Source organism: Vigna umbellata, chromosome 3 (assembly GCF_029865625.1).
Source record: "Vigna umbellata cultivar VRB3 chromosome 3, Vumbellata_1.0, whole genome shotgun sequence".
In the NCBI taxonomy this organism is placed as follows: Eukaryota; Viridiplantae; Streptophyta; class Magnoliopsida; order Fabales; family Fabaceae; genus Vigna; species Vigna umbellata.
In genome coordinates, this window is record NC_142167.1 from 55,877,822 (window position 1) to 55,887,653 (window position 9,832).

A 9,832-nucleotide genomic window follows, 5' to 3' on the forward strand; every position below is an offset into this window, starting at 1 on the left:
GATAACTTTTCCCACTGACTTCCAAATGATGTGATTCTTTTTTTTATTAGAAACTAGACTCAAAACTCTTTCCAATGACTACTAATTTGTAATTTTTGGACATCTGAGTTGGTACAGTTTATTCTTTCAAGTTAGCGTTTCATATATTTTTGCCAACTCTAACCTTTGCTTGTTCTTTTGCTCATAACTTTCTCCACCGAACTCCAAATGAGTTGATTCTTGTTTTGTTGGAATCTATACTCAAAGACCTTTCAAATTATGCCTTAGAAATCATGTTTACACCTTTTTTGACACTGTAATCGATTACAAGGACACTGTAAACGATTACCATAGTGTTTTTTCTGCAGATTGGGTCTGCACTTGTCCAACTTGGTCCCTTAAGTAAGAATGGCTTCTTCCCCACTTCTTGGGGTCACCTCCCATCACCTACCACCCTCTACCACCAGTCAAACACCAACACCAAGTAAATACAAGTGGACTTGTGCTTTAAATTAACAGTTTTTGCCAATGATCACCCAGGACACTATAACTGACTACTTTAGTTCAACTTTCTGTACAAAACAGTGATTTCTCTCGTGTAATCGTTTACGAGGCAACTGTAAACGATTACGACAATGTTTTTTCTGCAGATTAGCTCTGCACTTGTCCAACTTGGTCCCCTCAGTAAGAATGACTTCTTCCCCACTTCTTGGGGTCATCAAACATAACCTCCCAACCAGTAATGACCCTTAAATTCACTTGTATGGTTTTTTGGTCAACAAATCCCTTGCAGAGCTTCCTCCTCCAACTGATGAGGGTCACCCACACTCCTTGGACTCACATCACATCACCAACCACCCTCTCCCACCACTGAAACACCTGGACCAGCCTCAGACAGGTGCACAACTGCCTAAAACAGGTGCACAACTGCCTAAAACTCAGCTTTTTTTCCAATGGTGACCCCTGTTCACCTGGTTGACTACCTGTGTTGGACTTTATGTACAAAATCCAATTTTCTCTCGGGTAATCGTTTACCAGGATTCTGTAAACGATTACCAGACCATTTTTTCAACACTCTGACTCATCCCTTGCACTACTTCGTCCCCCTACTCATCACGGGTCACTCCACACTTCTTGCGTTTACATCAATGACCAACACCCATCTCCCCACTCAGAATTTGATCAACTCCTTCCCATTAATTACCATTAATTTTACTGAAAATGGTCTCGTACTTTTCAAATTCTTATTATAATGCTGCGTTCATTTTTCAATCACTACTTTTGTCATTATAAGTGAGATTAACACAAAGTAAAAATGATAGAGCGAGAGAGCGAGACAACGACAGGGAAGATGGAAGCTTCGAAGACGAACGACAGAGCGAGAGAGCGAGACACAAGATGGAAGGGTTGAACGAACTTCTTTCCCACCCTAAACCGCCCAAACCCAATTCTTTAAATTTACCTTGGAAATCCCAAAATACCCCTCGCCCCGTAACCCTTTCTCTGTTTTATTTTCAAATCATTTATCCAATGCAGAGCTGACACGTGGCGTTGTTAAATGTGTGTCAAAATTTCGTTGTCCAAATAACATTTTCCTTAAATAAAAGGAAGAATAAAACCGTTTTCTATTTTCTCTCTCTTACTTCCCGTAACATCATAACCCTCGTGGGCCCTACCCATAATCCATCAAAGAGAGTTGCTCCCTTTAGAGGTGTCATTTGAGCTCCTAGCCCATGGGTTGACCCTAACCTCTTCTAAAATCAAACCCCAATTTTCTAACCCCCTTAATAGGGGGCTTTTTAAAAGCCCCAACCCCTAAAGCCCCACATAAAGTGGGCTGGGATAGGGTTAGGATGGGGCTGGCCCCCAAACTAAATTAATTCACTTTTAATGTTTTTTTAGTTATTTCTTTTATATACTTTACAAGTTCAATAATTTTCAAAATTTACATGATATTTAATATCTTTTTAATTAAATATAAATGTATAAATATTGATTTTATTAAAACTTATTTAAAATGATTTTTTAATTATAAGTATATTTTAAATATATAATTTTATTATTTTGGAAAGTTAAAACAGAAAATTTTTATTATTATTTTTATTTAAAAGAAAATGAAAAAAATTTCAAAAAATAAATTATAAAAGTAACACAGTTGAAAATTCGATTTTTCAATAATCGAATTCTAATATCTATATAAATATTTGAAATATTAATTATGGATAGATTTTAAATTCAAATCTACTGATTGGATAAATTTTTAATATCGGTGTAAAATTTTTATTTTTTATGGTTTGTCATATAAAATTCTTTTGTTGAATGTTTTGTATAGATATATATACATTAAAAAATTAAACCACAAACTTTGTAAAGTTTAAAATTAATTTCACGTAATAAAAGAACTAACTTTTTAGTGAAAATCCTTGTTAGGCAAAATTCTTATAAATATCATATATGTTAGTATACAAGATCTAGATGTAATCCTAGTGGTTATAAAATCATATTTTTTTTCTAACCTTTTAGATTAAATTAATATTTTAAAATCATACTTATCTTTATCCAACAAAGATCGTTTTTATTGAATTATTTATCATAATTGAGCCGATTGTAATAAAAAATAATTAAATAATAGATACAATATTTTTAAATAAATATAATGTTATAATTTATAATACTAAAATTAAAATTATTATTGTATTTAATTATTAACATATAAAATAAATAAAAATTATAATAATTATAATAATAAATAAATTACATCAATGTCTCTTAATAAGAAACTAATAAAAAAGACAAATGAATATAATATAAAATATATGAAAAAGACATAAAAATATATAAATTGATGTAAATGACTAAATAATACGTTTCATAAATTTTTTTTAAAAGAATTATATAACTTTGTAAATAATAAATATTAATTTTATTAAATTTGGAAAATTAAAAAAGTTAAAAAGTTATTAAGTCAAAATTTTAACATGTTTTACACCAATTAAAAATAATGTAATTTTGATCACAAATCTTAATCGAATGATATTGATTTAAACTAGTGATAAAATAGATTACCATCTACAAATAAATTCGTTAGTCCATCAAAATTTTACATATTAAATTAAATTTTTTAACTTTTAAACCTATTTTATGTGGATATCTCTGAACCGTCAAATTTACAAACCAAAATTAAGAAACCAAAATTAAGATGAAAAAATTATCAAAACAAAATTTGGAAATTAAGGAATAATTGTATAAAAGCATTATTATTAAACTAATTAATATAGAAACAGTTATGAAGTAGAAATTAATTTTATTGGTAAAAAATATAATTATACATGAATCAATTATGGTTATAAGTTATTACTAACAAAGATAAAATGAAAGCTGGATAAAAAATACATATGATTTGTGATTACTTGTATGATGATATTATGTTTTTAGACGTTAAATTTTGTAAAAAGGAAAGCCCATGGGCTGGCCCTGGCCTATAGGGCTTTAGGGGTTTTTAGCCCTGTGGGCTTTTTTAATAAAGAGTTTTTTTGGTCCTGTGGGCTTTTTTGGCCCCAACCCACATGGGCTAGGGCCAAATCTTATTAAAGGGGCTCATTTGACAGCTCTAGCTCCCTCCACCACTAACCGCTCCCTGCATCTCTCCATACCTTATTTGCCCTTCTATAAAGCGGATGTTAACATCCGTTTCACCTTCAACGGATGTTGATATCCGTAACATCCATTTACATATTTTATATTTTAGTTTATTATTTTTATTTTAAAAAAAAAAACCTTCAACGGATGTGGCCACATCCGTTAACGGATGTGCCACATCCGTTTAATAGATTTTTAAAAGTTTTTTATTTATTATTTAAATAATAATATATAAATTAAAATAATAATAATTATTTTATTAAATAAAATAAAATTAATTTATAAATAATTAAATAATAATTTTTAAATAATATTTATATATTAATTTAAAATATAAAAAATTAAAAAACTAAAAACTAAAAAACAAAAAAGGCAACGGATGTCGCCACATCCGTTACGGATGTGACACATCCGTTACGGATGTGACACATCCGTTTTAATATATTTATAACAAATTTTTTAATTATTATTTAAATAATAATACGTAAATTAAAAGTAATAATAATTATTTTATTAAATAAAATAAAATTAATTTATAAAAAATTATAAGTAATAATTTTAAAATAATTAAATTATATTTATATATTAATTTAAAACAAAAAAATAAAAAAACTAAACTAGAAAACAAAAAAAGCAACTGATGTGGCACATCCGTTTTAATATATTTATAATAAATTTTTTAATTATTATTTAAATAATAATACATAAATTAAAATTAATAATAATTATTTTATTAAATAAAATAAAATTAATTTATAAATAATTAAGTAATAATTTTAAAATAATTAAATAATATTTATATATTAATTTAAAACAAAAAAATAAAAAACTAAAAACTAAAAAACAAAAAAAGGCAACGGATGTCGTCATATCCGTTAACGGATGTAGCACGTCCGTGGAAGAATTTTTTCTTCAACGGATGTTGACATCCGTTGAAGAAAAGGGGTGGGGGTGTAGGATATTTTAAAATATAAAAGATAGTTTTGAAATTTTAAAAAAATGTGGTGATACAGGGAGCAAAGTGGGGTGGTGTAGGGAGTAACCCTCTCCATCAAAATAAAAAAATCTCACAAGGGTCCAGGAAAATGAACACGAGTCATGCACACACAAGCCCACTAATCTATCACCAGGCCAACTCAATTTTGTTGAGACAATAATACACGCATTAGTATATAAGGTTTCCTAAAAAAATTCTAAAATTTAATAATAAAACTGAATTTTAAATAAATTCATATTCATTCTACTATAATTTCCTCACCCAATAACACACCACAATTGATAATGTAATATTATAGATCACACAAATAAATAAAATACTAAAATCAATAAATATTTTATTTATTACAGTTTCTACATCCTCTCCAACTCCAAAAATTTTCGTCCTCGAAAATTGTGCTAGTATTTGAACAAATGTGGATATTCCTTTGTCATAGATTCCTCTAATTCCCAAGTCATTTCTTGAGTTTCCTCATTCCAAAGCACTTTCACTGTGTGGATCTCCTTTCCTCGCAACTTCTTTGTCTGAACATCCAATACTCTTAGTGGTCCCGCTTCAACAGTGAATCTTCACGAACTTGTATGTCGTCTAATTCAATTAAATGAGTTGGATTGGGAACATATTTTCTCAGTTGTGACACATGAAAGACATTATGCAGGTTAGCCAATTGAGGTGGTAGTGCTATCTCATACGCTACCGGTCCAATCCTCCTAAGAATGTCATAAGGACCGAGAAACTTAGGTGACAACTTCCTTGACTTGATAGCTCTACCCACTCCTGTCATCGGTGTAACACGTAGGAACACATGATCTCCTTCACTGAACTCTAGCGGCCTCCTTCGCTGATCGGCGTATGACTTTTGCCTACTCTGAGTTGCTCTCATCCTCTACTGGATCAGTTTCACCTTCTTTGTAGTTTGTTGCAACAACTCAGGACCCACCACTACAACTTCACCATCTTGAAACCAACACAAAGGAGTTCGACATCTCCGCCCATACAATGCTTCCAACGGCGCCATCCCAATGCTAGAATGATAACTATTGTTGTAGGTAAACTCCACTAATGGTAGGATCTCACTCCAGCTTCCAAGATGATCTAATACACAAGCCCTCAACAAGACTTCCACTGATTGAATGGTCCTTTTGGTCTGCCCATCTGTTTGAGGGTGATATGTTGAACTCATCCTTAACCTCAAACCCAACGCCTCCTGCAACTTCTGCCAGAACCTCGAGGTAAACCTTGGATCCCGATCCGAGACAATGCTATCAGGTACGCCATGCAACCTCACAATCTCCCGAATGTACAACTCTAACAACTTTTCCATCGACATCTTTTGATTAATTGCCAAAAGGTGGGCGCTCTTCGTCAATCGATCGACTATCACCCAAATAGAATCGTGGCCCTTTAAAGATCTTGGTAAATGAGTCACAAAGTCCATCGAGATGTTGTCCCACTTCCACTGAGGAATGTCCAATTGTTGTAACAATCCTCCCGGCCTATGGTGTTCCACCTTCACCTTTTGGCACACCAAACAAGAAACTACAAACTCAACCACGTCCTTCTTCATCCCATTCCACCAAAAAGATTCTTTCAAGTCTTTATACATCTTGGTCATTCCCGGATGTATACTGAGGCTACTCCTATGACCTTCCTCCAATATCAGCCTCCTCAACTCTATGTTACTCGAACACAAACTCGTCCTTGAAAACGGAGAATACCATCACTGCCCAAAACGAAGTCCTTGGCCTGCTCAGACCCCAACGTTGTAATAACACGCTGCAACTCAAGATCTACTTTCTGTTCTGCCTTCACTTGCTCTAAAAAGCACTTCCTGAAAGTGCCGCTGAGCGGCAAACTACTGCTGAGCGGTAGTGTCGCAGACTGGGCTTAGGTTGCCCCTAAGCGGGACCCGAGCCCATTAGGGTATTTTTATACCCTAAGCTGCGCCTTAGTGTCTCTTTTCAGATTTTTCTTTGCACACACACTCCTACATACTTTTTCAAAGGTTCTCTACAACTTTTCCCTCATCCCTCTTGAGAAAATCTCTCTTTCACTCATTTTATCACTAATTCCATCTAAGTTTGGGGTAGGTAGAGAGAGCATCATAGCTTGAAAGCATTCTCAGTTCATCTAGCATCTCCACCCAAGTAAGTCAATCATTTTTCATTCTAGGGTTCTTGAATTTGAATTTGATTGTTAAACCATGAATCTTTAGGGGTTTTGATTTCCATGCATGATTTGATGATTTAAGCGAAGTTTGAACCGATTAAACTGAATGATTTTGATCTGAAAAACTGAAAATTGCATGTGGGTGGAGTTAGGATAGGTTAAAACGAAATTTTTAAGAATCTGCAGATTTACCGCTGAGGGGTAAATTACCACTGAGCGGTACTCTGACAGATAACAGATTTTTGCTGAATTGTGTTCTGGATTGCTACACTGGTGGCGCTGAGGGGTGATTTTTGACCCTCAGTGGTGGTTTAGCCTCGAAATAAGGTGTTTTCTGTGTTTTTACTAATGATTAACAACATGTTTTGTGGTTTGGTATCTGTGTTTGATGTAGGAATGTCATCCTCTTCAGGCAAAAGATTTAAGACCATGGCATCCAAAGAAAAGAAAAGGAACCAGAACAACCCCATTCTAGTAGGTTCCTATCTCGCAAACATGAGAAGCACTTCAAGGTGGTCCAAGATAGGAGGTTACTGATGGAGAGAAAGGTGGGAATGATACCTAACTTTGCTCCTCAATTTGGAGAGCAATTGTTAGGGAATGATTGGGGAAAGCTAGCCACATACCCTTCACCTGCCAATATAGCTGTGGTAAAAGAATTCTACACTAATGCAAGAAAGATTGGTGATTATCCAGCTGAGAATTACTTGGGCTATGTCAGAGGCCATGCTATCAGGTATGATCCTGATTCCATCAACAACTTCTTGGATACTGTGTGGGCTGGTGAGCAGTGCCAGTTTGCTCTTTGTATGGAAGAAGGAGCTGATTTTGAGGATGTAGAGAGAGTTTTATGTGTTCCTGGAGGACAATTTCAAAGGAATAGAACTGGCGTTGTGGTAAACATTAGGAGAACTGACTTGACTTCTCTTACAAAGTATTGGATGACATTTTCTCATGCCAACATTCAGCCATGTTCTCATGTGTCAGACATTACTCTTAGCAGGGCACTCCTCCTTTATTGTGCAATCAGGAACTTGAATGTCAATATTGGACAGGTAATAGCTGATGAGATAAGGGTGTGTGCTAACACAACAAACAACAAAGCACCCTTAGGACATCCGTCCTTAATCACACACCTCTGCAAGAGAGCTGGGGTGGATACTTCATCTCCACCCTTTGAAAGGCCAAGGAAAGCAATTGATGAGGCTTATTATAGACAATATTGTGGAGGCGATGAAGCAGTTCAACCAGTTCCACCACGCCGTACTCGTAGAGAAAGAGGGCAAGCACAGAGTAGGGCATCTGCTGAGACACATGAAGCAGAACCATTCCAAATGAGGGACATGTACATGTCTCTTATAGGTGCACAGTTACAGTCTATCCACAGAGGGCAGGTGGCTACTGCAGAGATGATTGTTGGAATGTATGATACACCTCCAGCACACAGGTGGACTATGGAGGAATTTCATAATGTAGTAGCTTGGCCAGAAGAGCAGGTACAAGGAGGCAGAGCTGAAGCAGCTGAAGCTTCAGCTATGGAGATGGAGGAAGAAGATGATGAAGCGGATGATGAGGACGCATTTGAGGATGCTGCAGATGAAGAAGAAGAAGAGGATACAGATGACAACTCATATTGATGGGGAGCTAAGATAGCATTTACTGATGAATGCTATCATGACTAGAGCAGGACTTATGCTTTTATTTGGTTTTGTGTTCTGAACTTATTTACTTTTGTTTTAGAATAGGGTTTGATGTACTCAATTGGAAACTTTGTCTGGTGTGATGGTTTGCTTATAATTGTGATTGTTTGATATGTGATGCTTGATGATACTTTGATATGGATTGATGTTGAGCTGTGCACATTACATGCTTGTACAGGTGATTCACAAGCTTTGTGAACAAATGCATGATGTTGTGATTGTGATTGTGATATTAAGCAGGATGTTTATGTCAAATGTGAATGAGCTTATATGTGAGGTTTTGAGCTTCAGAGTTTTTGTGATTGAATGCTATTCCTTTGGAAACATGAATGACTTTGCCCAGGTTTTCTATGATTGAATTACTTGCTTGTTTGCATCATATGATCAAGGCCATTTGTTGGTAACCCTTATATTAGCCAATTTCATGATTAGCCACTAAAAGAGAACACTATGTGTTCTATCCTTTGAACCTTTAGCCTTGAACATGATTTGGAAACCCTTGTTGAAAAGCTTTACCTTGAGTTAAGTAGAAAATATTTTGTGGTATTGATAAATGTTCAAGTTTGGGGTTGTTGGAAAATAGAAAGGGAAATTGAAAGCATTGAGCTAAGAGCTAAGAATAAGAATGTGAAAGAGAAAGAAAAGAAGAGAAAAGAAAAAGCAAAGCTCAATGTAAAGGAAAGTTGGGAATAAATAAGAATGATTGTGTTGATATGATTCTCTTAACTCAAGGGTTTTGTGATCCAGAAAAACCAATTTTCTTGTTAGCCCAGCCGCATTATAAGCCATTGAAAAAGTCCTTGTGATGATGCATGCTTGTGAATTTATTTGATTGTGGTTAAATGAAAGGCAAAGACGATTCATGTGACATTGTGATAGTAGAGTGAATGAGTGATTACCTCTTATACACTTGTGTTTGAGTGAAACACTTTACCTAGTGAGGAAATATTCATTGAGCACATGAACATCCATGTTTAGTTGAATGATCATTCATGAAAAATAGCATTTGTTGGATATTAAGTGACTTTGTGAACACCAAAGCATGTGTACATCTTGATTGAAATCTTTGTCATGAGTTTGATTGAAGTTTACTTATCTTGAAAAGAGGATTTTTGAATGAGTGAACCATTATAAGGATTGGTAGAAGATTGAGTTACATCTTGTTTGCTTGAGGACAAGCAAAGTTCTAAGTTTGGGGTTGTGATAACAGTTGAAAAACTGTTATTTTCATGCTTAAAATTGATACTAAAAGCAACCTTTAACACTTAGAAACTAGCTTGAAATCATGCTTTTGGTTATATTTTTAGAAATAAGAGAGCTGGACAGGTTTATGCTTGATTTCAGTGTT

General features: G+C 34.3%; 1 pseudogene; it reads right to left on the bottom strand.

The window, feature by feature from the left end:
- Nucleotides 1–5,013: 5,013 nt before the first annotated feature.
- On the bottom strand, nucleotides 5,014–5,498 carry LOC148203040 (uncharacterized; annotated as a pseudogene).
- Nucleotides 5,499–9,832: the final 4,334 nt, after the last annotated feature.